The following is a 15,190-nucleotide window of genomic DNA, read 5'->3' on the forward strand; positions in this document are numbered from 1 at the left end:
CACGCAGCAGGAGTTCATCGTTTTCTAATGTAAATTCAAAGGATTCTTCTTTTATTTCTTTGCCCTGATTCATCCATATTCAATTTAGAATTATTTCAGTGGGCAGGGCCGATGTCCAAACTGAAGGGAAAAAAAGATTAAATAGGTATATTCTAAAAGTAGAAATCTTTGTCATTGTTTAGTTTCAGAATGGTTGTGTTTTTGTCTTTTTCTCTCGATTTTATTAATTCAGACAATGTATTTTTTGCTTTGGTAGGAGGCAGAGATCGAAAGACACGTGCAGGTGTTTCTATATAGGATAAGTTAAGAGAGCGTTCTTTTAAAGGCATGGTGACGGGATAACACGGAGAAAGTTTTTTATTTTCTCATGTTGGGACTTAGCAGTTGGGTATGGTCCTAAGAATGCTAGCAGTGTAAATGGAATGAGTACCTGTTTTTATCAAATGGAGATTTTCTCTTTAGTCATTGGCGGTTCAGGAATGAAATCCCTTCATTCACCGGTTTCTGATGGGAGAATCGTGTAAGCCATTGGATTCTTCCCAATATCAAATTTGTTGGATGAAGTGTTGGTTGCCATTGTTGAAGTTTGAAGAGCTTAATGTGAAGAAAAATATTTTTCTATATGCAAAAAACTGATAGCTAAAATGAAGAAGATGGGAGGAGGATATTATGTAAGTATTTATAGAGTTGTCAAGATATTCTCCCCGCAACTGAATGAGGTGTAAATGGATAAGATCAAACAGTTATTGAAGGACACGTGGAAAGACATGGAATACTCTGCTTAATCGACTGTTATAGACGGTTAATTTAGGATCAGTATATAAGTAGAGCATTTACTTTGAGTTTTAGAGGTCCGCAATAGTATGCAAATTCTATAAAACTCAAAGTATATGTATGATTGAGAAAAGAGTTGAGAATGTACGTATGCGTTCCACTTTTTACAAATTAAAGTCTTTATGTTCAAATCAATTTCTACAGTTAAATTACTCAGTCACTTTATTTCAAGTTCTTTGCATTTCGATTTTAGTTTAAGTTAAGTTTATGATTAACAAAAATATGTCATGGGATCTTTTCGAGTTTAATCTCTTAAGTAAATTAAAACTTGTTTTTGTTTACTAAATTTCACGGTAAACAAATTGGCACACCTGGTGGGACCCTTTTTGTGTGAATTTATTATATTCGTTTTGAAAAAAAAATTAAGTTCTTCATTTAAGAAACTTCTCATATTGTGAATGTGCATGAGATTAGGGAGTGGTAGGATAACCAAAAAAGAAATTAGAAACCTAGTGAGGAGATACATTAGGAAAATGATTACTCCCAGAAACAACAAATAATGGAGAACAACCAGCCAATAACATTGGGGCAGGCACAGTCACTGCAAGTTTGACCCAACCATTCGCCTCTATTGCTAACACAACAGTCATACCGTCAACGACCGTTATGCCATCAAATCTACATGAATGGATGGTTTTCCCCTTTGATAACATAGAGTCACCCAATGACTCCTAGACCAATTATGGCAACAAATGTTAGACCTTTTGCCATCAGTTTTACAATGCATATGTCTGGGCGTAAACAAACTTATGGTATGTCAACATCAATGATGGCAAACCTACATGTTAACCCTTCGACATTTACTAACAATGTTGCGAGTGCGTATTCGCCAATACTGGCCTCTAGGTTAGCTATAGGTAACCATGGTCGAACCATATAGCCCAAATAGGAATGGAGTTTGGTTCCCAAGCAATGTCAACACTTACTATAAATTCAGTGATGGCGATTAGACAGCAGATGGACGAGAGTAACCATGATATACTTAATATGCTTACTCAACAAATGGTTACCATATTTAACACATTAATTCAAAATAGAAATCAGAATTACCAACAGTTGGAAACTCAAATGAATCGAATCACTGACTTCTTTGGCGCTCCTCCAGTGCAGGTTCGACCCATTGTACAACCTCAATTAGTCAAGCCAATATGAAACAGGGGGATAGTCCTTAAGGAATACACAGTGAATCAGGGGCATCAATTTGTGCCCCAGGTAGTCGAACAAGGAGGCTTGGAGAGGCCAAACGACCACCAATTTTGGTAGTTAATCAAGACCAGAACGCTGACCAAGTGGTTTGTCAAGTTCTACAAGAGAATCTATTAGGAGAGAATAATTTGGTAGCCATAGTTGAAAGAATAATTGCGCAGAATGGTGTTAACATGGGCCTACGGTGGCCAAATTATACATCTCCTTTGTCGGAATATGTTTTACAAATGAAACTCCCAAGGGGATGGAAGGTCCCTAAGTTGACCGAATTTTCTAGTGATACTAATGAGTCCACGGTCGAACATATTACTTGATATTTAACTAAAGCGGGGAACATGGCGAATAATGAGAACTTGAGAATGAGATACTTCCCTACTTCCATTACAAAGAATGCATTTACATGGTTTACAACCCTCCCTGCACATTCTATAAATGATTGGACTTGTTTAGAAAGGTTGTTCCATGAAGAATTCTATATGAGGCAATCTAAGATCAGTGTGAAGCGAAAGTTTGCTGAAACAATTGATGACTACCTTAATAGATTCTGACTATTAAAAATAAGGTGCTTTACTCAAGTGTTTGAACATGAACTAGTCAAAATGGCCACTGGGGGATTAGATTATTCTATTAGGAGGAAATTAGATACACAATATCTAAGGGATATAGCCCAACTAGCGGACAGAGTTCGACAGGTCGAACGATTGAAGACTGAGAAAGCTAGAGTGAACAAAGGTAAGAAGGAATGAGTGACTTATGTCGATATAGAAGACAGTGACTTGATGTCAGATGTCGAATATAACCATGTCGAAGAAATTGAGGTCAGTGTGGCCGAATTAAATCCAGGTGCCCCATATGTGTGTAAACTTCTTACACTTGTAAATGGGAAAAACCCCTTCTAAACTTGAGAAAAATGATAAGTTCCCTAAGAAAACCTATACTTTCAACGTGACCAAATGCGATGAGATATTCGACTTATTGGTTGCAGGTGGCCAAGTACTAGTGCCACCAGGCGCGAAAATGCCTCCATTAGAACAAAGAAAGAAGCGAGGGTTTAGTAAATATCATAATTTTCTAGGGCATAAAACCTCACAATGTTTTCTTTTCAGGGATCTGGTTCAGAATGCTTTGAATGGCGGAAGGCTCAAGTTTGCCAAAGGCAGAGCTCTCATAAATATAGATTATGATCCACTGCAAGTCGGGGAAGCCAGTTATGTTGAGCCTGTGGGAATCAAGATGGTCGAGATCACTGATTTCGACATGGAGGCAGAGGATGAAGCTTTCGAAAGCAATGAGATTGAGGTTATGTATCCTAAGGTCGAAAAAGGTTTTCTCGAATTCCTCCACCGATGCAAAGATGATGATTTAGAAGTTATGTTGTTCCCTAGGTATAGTGTTGTGTTTGACAAAAGTGAAATTCTAGTTATCAGACTTTCGATGTCACACGGGTTGTTATGACATCCAATTCTGCACAGACAAGAATTATGCAGAACTTAAAAGTAAGTGCAGTAAATAACACAAGTAATTGTTTACCCAGTTCAGTCCAACATGACCTACATCTGGGGGCTACCAAGCCAGAGAGGAAATCCACTAACAGTAGTATTAATTCAAAGCTAAACTCACCCGTTTACAACTCTTCACTTAATCCCTACCCAATGCAATTTCAATCTTACTCTAAGATCAGAGTTCCTACTCACTCCCCCTCAATCACCTCAGTGATTACTACCTTTAATCAATATTAAAGACAATTTTGAAGTCACACTTCAAACAACTCTTGATTGTGCTTAACAGCTTTAATCAAGATACACAGCACTCACGCTTAAAAGCTTTGAGCGACACAACACTTACAACTCAATGAACACCCCAATGCGATCATCTACGTGATAATGGCTTGGCTTACAAGATATGTCTAATACAAGACTCACAAAAATACAGCAGTGAAGTATGATGGACACACTAAATCTTCACGCCTCAAAATCCCCAGTTCTGAATGAAGGAGCGACTTCCTTTTATATTGCAGTACTTGGGCCTTTGCACTTGTATTCTCCTGAATTTAAGGTCACGCGAGTTCCCCTAAATTCCACATCTAGGTTACTAACAAATAGGCTATTTGTTAGGTTCATTAAATGTAGCTTGGTTGTTGATTTCCTGGATTTTCTCTCAGCTGTTGAATCCCTGAAGAATAGCCTGAGAAAAAGCTGAAACAGAAAACTGAACAACCTACAATATAGCATATGCTGTCAGGAATGAATGTCACAACATTCAGCTTGACATCAAGGATCATATGCTAAGTCTGTTTTTCCTGAAAACAGACTGTACAATCTTTGTTGAACTGTACAGGACCAAACTGTCCATTCTACAGTAGCAGCTTACAATAATAAATGCCAAAGCATCCAATTTGACATTTACACATATAGCCTTTAGTCAGTTCTGTTTTACTCTTGAAGAATAGACTAAGAAACATACTGAAGTGTAGCAGAACTCCACTCTGTTTATTGTTCAGTATATGCTGTCAATGATGAATATCATAACATCCAGTTTGACATTCAGACAGTAGGCTTTATGCCAGGTCTGGTATTTCCTTGATAACCAGACTGGAAATGAATACTGAGCTCTAACAGAACACCAATTGTTCTATTCCTCAGTATCTGCTGACAGGGATGAATGTCACCACGTCCACTTTGACATTCAATAAATCCTGTATTAGCTAATCTTGCAGTAAACTCCTCAAGTATGCCATGACATTAGTCAAGACATCAGAGTACAGTTAGATATTCTAACCTACACTGCAGTTACACAAACATGTCATGACATCAGTCAAGACATTAGAATCCAGCTAGTGTTTTACCATACAATGCAGCCAATTAAACACCTACAAACTCCCCCTTTGGCAAATTTTTGGCTAAAACACTTTGATCCCCATAACAGAGTTCATAGCAGCGGAAATCACACATCTAGCAGGAAATAGACCTAGCTAATACACTCAGAGTGGCAGCACACTCACACATATGGAAGTTAAGCAACAACTTCACATAACAGCAGCTGCAGGGGAGGGAAGTTAAATAAAAACTTCACACACACATCAGCATACAAACAGAAGTTGAAAAAAAAAACTTCTAATTGCAGCACAACCTCTGGATAAGAGGATCTTGAACATCTGTCCTGAATATCTGTTTAACAAAACAATCTGTTGTCCTGGGGTATCACTTCTGCATGAACAGCGTCCTTGAACTCCTGCAGGTGCATAGGCCGCCTCACATTAGGATATCTCCTTATCCTCTTATTGCCACACTTGTTGTAAGTGGAATAGCTATGATCTGTTGACCAATCAGAGCATAGTTCCAATTGTTTAATATGCAGAGATATTAAACAATACATTCCAAACATCATTGGTTGCTATGAGTTCTCAGAGAGACATATTCCCAGTTTGCCCCTTAAGTTTTCAAACTGAGTAGCATCCAGAGCCTTTGTAAATATGTCAGCCAGTTGAAGTTCAGTGGCTACATGTTCCAGGGTAATCACTTTGTCTTCCACCAGATCTCTGATGAAGTGATGTCTAATGTCAATATGTTTGGTCCTGCTGTGTTGGATGAGATTCTTGGAAATATTGATGGCACTAAGATTATCACAGAACAATGTCATGACATTTTGAGTGACATTGTACTCAGTGAGCATCTGTTTCATCCAAACCAGTTGGGAACAACTGCTTCCAGCATCTATGTATTCAGCCTCTGCAGTGGACAGAGACACACAATTCTGCTTCTTGCTGAACCAAGATATGAGATTGTCTCCCAAGAAGAAACATCCTCCTGATGTGCTTTTTTTGTCATCAGCACTCCCAGCCCAGTCAGCATCATAGTACCCAGATAGGACAGGCTCAGACCCATGTGAGTACAGCATCCCATAGTCACAAGTCCCATTGATGTACTTGAGAATCCTTTTGACTTGATTCAAGTGGCTCACTTTAGGCTCTGCTTGGTATCTAGCACACACTCCAACAACATAAGAAATGTCAGGTCTACTTGTAGTTAGGTATAGTAGACTGCCTATCATGCTTCTATACAAGCATTGATCAACACTAGGCCCTCCATCATCTTTGGTTAACTTTAGATGTGTAGGTGCAGGAGTCCTCTTGTGCCTAGCATTATCCATACCAAACTTCTTAACTATGTTTTTGGCATACTTGCTTTGGGAGAGAAACATAGAGTCTTCCATTTGGTTGACTTGCATTCCAAGAAAATAAGTCAGTTCCCCAACCAGACTCATTTCAAACTCAGATTGCATTTGGTGAACAAAATGTTTTACCAGTTGTTCTGACATTCCACCAAAGACTATATCATCCACATAGATCTGAGCAATCATGATTTTCCCTTCTTCATCCTTCACAAACAAGGTTTTATCTATCCCACCTTTTCTGTATCCATTTGAGGTCAGAAATTCAGTCAACCTTTCATACCATGCTCTAGGAGCTTGCTTCAACCCATACAAGGCTTTCTTCAACTTGTACACATGTTTAGGTTGATTAGGATCACAAAACCCTTTAGGTTATTCCACATAGACTTCTTCATTCAAGTAACCATTCAAGAATGCACTCTTCACATCCATTTGAAACAGTTTAAACTTCAGAATGCATGCTACACCTAACAACAATTTGATGGACTCAAGCCTAGCAACAGGAGCAAATGTCTCATCAAAATCAACCCCTTCAACTTGTGTGTATCCTTGAGCTACTAGTCTTGCTTTATTCCTAGTAATTACTCCTTTCTCATCAGACTTGTTTTTGTAGATCCACTTGGTACCAATGATGTTGGTCCCTTCAGGTCTTGGAACTAGCTCCCATACTTCATTCCTTTTAAACTGCTCAAGTTCCTCTTGCATGGCATTGATCCAGTATTCGTCAATCAGGGCTTCTTTCACATTCTTTGGTTCAACCTTGGATACATAACAGGAATTTGAGCTTATTCCCCTTGACCTGGTAGTCACACCACTATTGGGATCCCCTATGATAAGATCCTTAAGGTGGTCTTTCTGAATTCTGGTGTAACACCTCAAAATTTGCCCTCCTCTCTTGGGACTAAGCTTAACATTGTACATATCATTTTAGGTCATTAGGCATTGCATATCATGTGGTTACATTGTGCAAGCTATCTTCCCAAGTCTTGGCCAGAAGATGGAGAAGTCTAAGTGCAAGCCTAGGGTTTATTGATTGATCATTGGCCATCTGAGGATTGGGCTGTGAATTAGGGTTTCATGATTCTCAATGGACATTGATCTTCATCTTGATTGCAATGGTACATCATCATCATCATGGTTGGGTATCATCAGGAGATTGGATCAGATTCATTGAGATTAGGGTTTTGACCACTGGTCAACCCTAATCAGTTGCATTGGGCCAATCAGGGCATAATCAGGAGATGGGGTCTATGATGGCTATGGGGTTCATTTTATGATTATATGGTGCTTATTGAGGCTAGGGTTTCACCCTTGAGCTATTTCAGTTGAAGATTGGAGCTCAATTTGATCTATGCATTGCCAAGTTCATCTATCAGATGAAAAGTCAACTGTGGTCAACTGTACATAATCTGATGGATTTGGAGGTGGAAATGAGTTGGATACACTTCATTCATGTTGAAACAAGTGTTATTTGACATCTCAAAGCTTAAGAATGAAGAAAATCAAGTCAGGACAAAAACTGCCAAAAATAGAAAGTGACTTGTAATTGAAGTTTCCAAAAATGGAAAGTTTTTGACCTCAAAGCCACGTGTCCAAAGAAGCTTCAAATGGAAATTTGTTCAACATGAAAGTTGTAGATCTTGTTCTCACCTTCCCAAAAAGTCCAAGAACTTGAAAATCCCATGTATGGTTGGAAAATTAGGGCTCAGTGAAATTCAAAAATGACCCATAATCAGGAGGCCATAATTTCCACATGGTTTGTCCAAATTGCAAGTTCTTTATATGCACAAACTCCATTTGACATGTACTTTCATGGTGCATAATTGGATTTTTCCAAAAGTGGCCAATGCAAAAAGTCAATTTTCAACTGGACAGTTAAAATGGACCAAGGGCAAAATTGTCCAACTTGTGAAATAATTGGAATTTTTGGATGGGGATTTTTGCAACACCTCATAAATGGCATTTGAAATTTGTTGGAATCATCATTTCATGCCTAAGGCTTATGGTTTGAAACTTGGCCATTGAAGTGAAAGTGCAAAATTGGACAAAGTGGCATTCACATGTGATTTTGCAAATTACACAACCAATGAGAGTGAGACAAGTTTCAATGGATCACACATGGTATTTGGAGGTTGTATGAGCTGTCAAACAGGTGGCAATGAGCTGGCATGTTGAAATTCCAATTTTACCCCTAAGCTTGAAAGTTAACATGTCACTAACAAATGCAATGTGGTTAATTACATGATTAAGCTTGGATTAGTGCATCATATATAAACCTAATCACACAATAATCATAAGAGAAACTCACATTTCCCAAAACCAGATCTGAAAACTCTCCAATTCTCTCAATTTCCTCAAGAACACCAAAACTTCAAATCCAAAATTCATCATCAATTCTTGATCAATCTTGAGAATTCCTTTTGCATTGAACTCCTTTCATCATCATCATCGACTGTTTGTGGAGTTTGGAGTGGAAAAGGCTTGGATTCGTGACTGTCCAACATTGCATCTTCAATGGCAATTCCAAATTTCACGCATTAGGAGCTGTTTCATCACAACTGAATCACATCATTCAATTGTTTGGAGCATCTAGTGCATCTGTTTGAGGAGAAGTAGCTCGAATTCGTCCAATCTCATCGCTGCCATTTCCAGGTTTGAGAAATTCGAATCTCAAGATTTGTTGTATGCTTAGGTGCGTTTTGTAGTTCATTGATGGTAGGTCATAGTGATGCTTGTGGTTTTGCAAACGGATAACTATAGCGCACGAAATCTTGAATTTAAGTTTCAATGTCAAACCCTAACTCGATCGATTCACAAAATAGAGAAACAATTAGGACAAATTGAATTGATATTCGGATTGTGCTTGGTGAGACGGTTCGAACGGTTACTCGCATGTGTATTTTGGTGTTGGTTTGAAAAACTCATGTTCTTGAGTGTTCTTGTGTTTGCTGGGTTGAAGACGATGATAAACGCATGTTTGATCTTCAAATCCGTTTGAAATTTTAAATATCACGTTTACCGCCCCCGCCTAATTTAATTACAAATCTGCCATTGTGAATTCTTAATTAATTTAATTAATTCTTAAAAAATTATAAACACCTTAAAAAATTCATAGAAAACTGAAGAAAATTCAGAAAAATATGGAAATTTTTGTGTTGACTTTGTTGTTGAGTGTAGAATTTGTTTGACCTATTGGTCAAAGTTGTGCATGGCAAAAATATTGTTTGACCTAGGCTTATTTCACATGTGTTCACATTTGATACATTTTACCATTTGGTTCATGAAATGCTCATAATGTAAAATAAATTCTTGACAATTTTTGTGATGATTGTTGACTGGCTGATGTTCATTTATATGTAAATTTCATGAATTTTTGATACTTGGCCATTGAGATATGAATTTTGGAACTTAGGTGTGACAATTTGTGTCACACCTCTTGATGTCAACTTGCTGGATTTAATTGAGTGGTCTATACTTGTTAGAATGAAATGAAATTTTGCATGGTGAATCATTAACATGTTGAGATGTTGTATGAATTTTTGTGGAATTTTACATTGCATTTTCAAATTGATTGTGATTTTTCATCTCTGTTGGTCAAATATGCAAGTCCATGTGGTACATGTTTGTAATTTTGATGTGAAATGCTCATATGGTATTGGATAATCATGAAATTTGGCATGCTTGTAATAGACACATGATGTGACATCCCTGTTTTGGTCTCACTCATTTCTTTACTGTTTTCATTGAGTTATGAATTTTTGAAGTGGAAGCATATGTTGATGTTGTGATTTGGGGCATGTAATTGTGTCTGTTTTTGTTGATTTTCATTGACATAGTTATCTTGGTCCAATTAGGCTAAAATTTGACATGATAGACCTGGATTAGGTCCTGTTTAGGTGTAATTTATTTGAGAATTTTTGAAGTTGTTTTGATGTGGATTTGAATGCAATAGTTCTGTTTGCATGTTTGGTGCTTCATTTGAACTAATTTGCCTTATTTTGTGCATAACATGAGCATGATGAATGATGTGGACATGAGACTAATTGTGTTGGCTTTTGTTTGACATTAATTTGACTTTGGTTGGTGAATACCTTGCTGTTTAGGAATTTTTCTTGCCTTTGGACCCTAGGCTTAGCCTAGTGGTCTTGTTGCTAATGTTTGCTTGATTTTTCAGGATCAAAAGCATAATGCACATGGATGATGAACAAAGTTAAATGCAATTGATGTTGTTTGATGTTTGTACACTAACATAACATTGTTTTGTAGGTTGTGAAGTTTGGGCTTGAGCTTTGAGCTTGCTTTGTTGTGCATTGATCTGTATAGATTAACTGATTGAACTTTTGCTGTTTATTTTTGTCTGTCTGAGTACTAACTGTGTTTGACTGTTTCCAGGTACTTTTAGTTGCTCAGTTCCTTGTGAACTTTTGCTTTGCTTTGCTTAAGCAACTTGCATTGAGGTATAACTTCCTAACTTCATGTAGTCTGGAGACCCGGTCTGTTATTTGACCGGGCAAACTGTCTGAAGTCCTCCTTAAGAGGCAATGATTGTGGTTGTTTATTTTTCGTGCCAAGCAGGTGAAAGTCCTCTAAAAGAGGCAATTGGTGGAAGTTAGGGATAAGCAATCTATCCCCCACTATTCTGTGAGTCTTCTCCTTGCTCCCATTACATGGTTGTAGCATTGAGATCGCAAGCCCAAGATCTTGTGCAGTGCACATTGTGTCAGAGTCTCTGAGTATAGAAGGGTTCCCCCATTCTGGACCCATGCTCATTTGTCAGAAGCTCTCCCTGGTCAGGGATAAGAGCTGTGAGGTCTGATCCTCACTTCACCTTTCATCTGCTTCACCTTAGCCTCGTAATGGCAAGGTTAAGAGCAAACACAGCCCGTACAGACGACTTGCTGAGGCAGTCAAACCTATTGTGTGAGCCACTTGTTTGGTTATAGTGCGTGCTATGTGGATATCTGTTTGAGATGCTTGTTCTCATTTGATGTATGCTTGAATTATTTTGTATGCTTGTATGCTTGCTTCTTTCCTGGATAGGAGTAGTTTGCTTATGCGAGTAGGATAGAAAACCGAACTTAGGGTAAACGATGCATGACAACACTAGGCTCGAGTCCAGCTCCCTAGTAGTGTGTCTTTCCCTGGTTTCTGGCTAGCAATTCAGTCCCTTTCAGGGGAACTACATCGCCCTGATCCTTGTTCCAGACGAGGTATGTAGGCAGGTGGTCGTGCGAGACCACTCCGGGCAACCTTTTTCTTTTTTGCGTGTGTTTACTTGTTATCTGATTGTGTTTTGGTCCGGATGCCGACGTAAGCCCAGTGATTGGCCGTCGGGCTCCACGTTTGCCGTTTTGGTTATGTTTTGGTTCGGATGCCGACGTAAGCCCAGTGATTGGCTGTCGGGCTCCACGTTTGCCGTTTTGGTTGTGTTTTGGTTCGGATGCCGACGTAATTCCATCCGGTGGTTGTCGGGCTCCATGTTTGCCACCCTTGTGTGTTTGTATGTTTTGTGTTGTTTGGCGTGCGTAAGCCGAACTACAGTGGCTCTGATTCTTGTTCCAGACAAGATATGTAGGCATAGGATGCGACGTCCTATCGAGCTCCCTTCTCTTAACCCCACCTGCGTTCCCCGTGTGTGTGTGTGATGTTTTAGCAACCTATTCTTTATTTTAGAACGTGGATCCCGTCGAGTACGACGGACGTGAGGGGTGTTAATACCTTCCCCTTGCGTAACCGACTCCCTTACCCTTTCTCTTTGGTCGCAAGACCGTTTCCTTTCCAGGTTTCTCTGAGCGTTTCCTTTCCCTATCTTGGGATAAATAACGCGCAGTGGCGGCTCTGTGTTGTATTTTTATTTGAGCTTCGCCGGTTGATTTTTCGCAGGATGCGACAGCTGGCGACTCTGCTGGGGATTTTTCAGATGTAGACCTGTGCTGGTCCATCGTCCCTGAGCGAGTCCTTCCTAGCGTTCTAGGATTGGTTTGGGTTGCTTATTGTGTTTTATTTATTGCATTTATTATTCTAACCAGTGTGTATCTATATTTGCATTAATGTCTGCATGCATCATACTATCATGTTGTTGCCGTCCTCTGTGCAGGTGATTCCTCTGTGTGGGGTGGGTGTTCTGAGTGGGGCTAAAACCCAGGCCCGAGTATACACCTAGGACTAGTGTGGTCTCATGTCGCCTCTTTCATGTTAAGTCAACATGTGCCTGGCGGCGTGATGTACCACAAGCCGGACGAGGCTCATTTGGTAGTGCTCATCTCTGTGGATATTCCGCTTTGTTTGAGTTACTCCATCTGGGTTATTGACTCTAGTGACCGATCATTTCCCGGATCTTTGGATTAGACGATCTTAAAGGAGCTACAATGGCACACCCGAAAGGGCAAACCCATTGAGTATCTCTGCCCGATTGTCGAGACCATTATCCGCCTTAGGATAACCTGATTAGAATTTACCTGTGAGGGGAGGGTGATTCTTTCAGATGCATGTTCAGATGGTGACTCAGATGGTGACTTTTTGTTCCGTGGATCAGAGTCCTATTTATAAGTCGGATTTATGGTCATTTATTGCCGTGGCGCCGGAGTGCTGTCCGTGGTATTTATCAGTGGGGATCCGGTTATTTCAGGATTCCTCGGGCCGATTCAGATGATGATGGGTATCTGCTCAGAGCCTGGTGATGATGATGATGTATCTGTCTTCCGTTTATTTCGGAACCCGTGGGTCAGATTGGTGGTTACTTGCTCCTTCAGATGGTTATGATCAGTTCAGAAACCAGGTTTCAGAGCAACAGATGATCAGAGGACTTGGAGGATGGCACAGTGCATTGCATTCATGCATCATTCTCATTTTGCATTCATCTGCACTAAACCTACGTCTAGCCATATGGGGAGTATTATTGATTGAGAATCTGGTTGAGAGACATCTGGATGTCAAAATGTTATTGGTGAAATGTTATCTGTTTCGATGAAACCAGAATCAAAGGACAGAAGCTTCCTCATATGGATAGACGTTGCATTCATGCATATTAACCTGTTTGCTGTTTTGCAGGAATCATTGCTCGTGCTCGTAGAACTGTACCTTTGCACTCAACCCGACCTCACAGATACTTCACCAGACGCAACACTCCTAGGCTGATGGATCTTCCGAGTACTGATCTCCTTGAGCTGAAGGACAAGATGACTGAGCTGATCAACATCATGCAGGGTTTTGCAGTTGGTCAGAAAGCTTTAGCCGATAAGGTTGAGAAGCTTGAGCGGGCTTCTGCAGCTAACAGTGTTGTTAACCTGGATGGTGTCTCCAACCAGGGGCGGGTTGGTTCCAGAGACGATGAAAAAAAAGCAACCGTAGGTATGGTGAACAACAATGCCGGTTTTGGTACTGCTGGTGGTCAGCCTGGGCCCGGTCTGGGGCAGAATCTGAAGGATAATTTTGTGCCTCCATTCTATGGCTTCGATGAAGATAGGGAGGAAGACAGAGAGGTTGATCAATTCTCCATGCACAATGAGCCATTCGGTCAATATGGTGCTCAGCCACAAAGAAAAGAAATTCAGTTACTGGCAGAGAAGGTAAGGGCTCTGGAAAGCCATGCTACTCCCGGATTTGTCAACATGTCGAATATGGGATTGGTTGAGGGGATTGTGATCCCACAAAAGTTCAAGGCGCCTGCATTTGACAAATACAATGGGAGTTCCTGCCCGGAAACTCATCTTCAGGCCTTTGTCCGCAAGATCTCTGCGTACACTACAGATCAAAAGCTTTGGATGTATTTCTTCCAAGACAGTCTGTCTGGAGGCTCTATGGAATGGTACACCAAGCTAAAATCTTCGGATATCAAAAGCTGGCAGGATCTTGGTGACGCTTTCTTTAAACAGTATCAGTTCAACGCTGATATGGCTCCGAGTCGTACCCAGCTGCAGGGTATGTCTCAGAAGAATAACGAGGGGTTTAAAGAATATGCCCAAAGATGGAGGGAGTTGGCTGCCAGAGTGCAACCTCCGCTAGTGGACAGAGAGATGTCTGATCTCTTCATGGGTACCCTGCAAGGGGTTTTTGCTGAGAGAATGGTGGGTTGTCCGGTAACCAACTTTGCTGACATTGTGGTGGCTGGAAAAAGAATCGAAAGTTGGCTAAAAATGGGGAAGATTCAGGGTAATGCTTCGTCATCAGCATTGAAGAAGCCATTCGGAAATGGCCAAAGGAAGAATGAGGGTGAATCAAGTGCTGTGTATGCCCAGAGAGAACACGGTAGGGATCGTTACTACCAGCACACTGCTGCTGTAACTATCCATGCTGGTAATCAGTCAGTACGACAGCAACGTCAGCCGCCTCAACAGAGAGCTGGGAATCAGGTAAGAGGAAAAGGGGTTGATCGCCATTTTGATAAGCCGCCTGTGACATACGCAGTTCTGTTCAAAAAGCTGATGGATCTTGGGTTGGTTCAGCCGAGGGCGATGGTTCCGATGAGATCAGATCAGAGGCCTCCTAACTATGATGAGAACGCCCAGTGTGATTTTCATTCTGGAACACCGGGGCATAACATTGAGGGCTGTAGAGCATTCAAGAATGTTGTCCAGGATCTGGTAGACTCCAAGGCTATCAATTTTGCGCCATCACCGAATGTTAATGCCAATCCCATGCCGGCACATGGTCAGGCGATGGTGAGTGCAATTGCTGAAGATTCAGATCACGCCTATACAGTGGGTGAAGAGAATGACAATAACTGCAAGTTCAATAGTTGGATAAAGCCGTGCGTACCAGGAAGCTGGAAGGCTTAAAAGATCAGCACTGACACTCGTCCGGAAGAGTAATAATTTCTTGTTTTCAGTTTTATCTGCATGAAAGCCATACGTGTTGCCCGACACGTAATGGTCCATTGTAAGGGCCACCTCATGTTTAAATTTGCATTTTCTGCATCATTAATAAATGGATGTTTTTCAGTCAAAAAGCGGTGTTCCCTGTTTTTCATTTATTTTTGCAG

The sequence above is a fragment of the Lathyrus oleraceus genome, chromosome 3 (assembly GCF_024323335.1).
Source record: "Lathyrus oleraceus cultivar Zhongwan6 chromosome 3, CAAS_Psat_ZW6_1.0, whole genome shotgun sequence".
In the NCBI taxonomy this organism is placed as follows: Eukaryota; Viridiplantae; Streptophyta; class Magnoliopsida; order Fabales; family Fabaceae; genus Lathyrus; species Lathyrus oleraceus.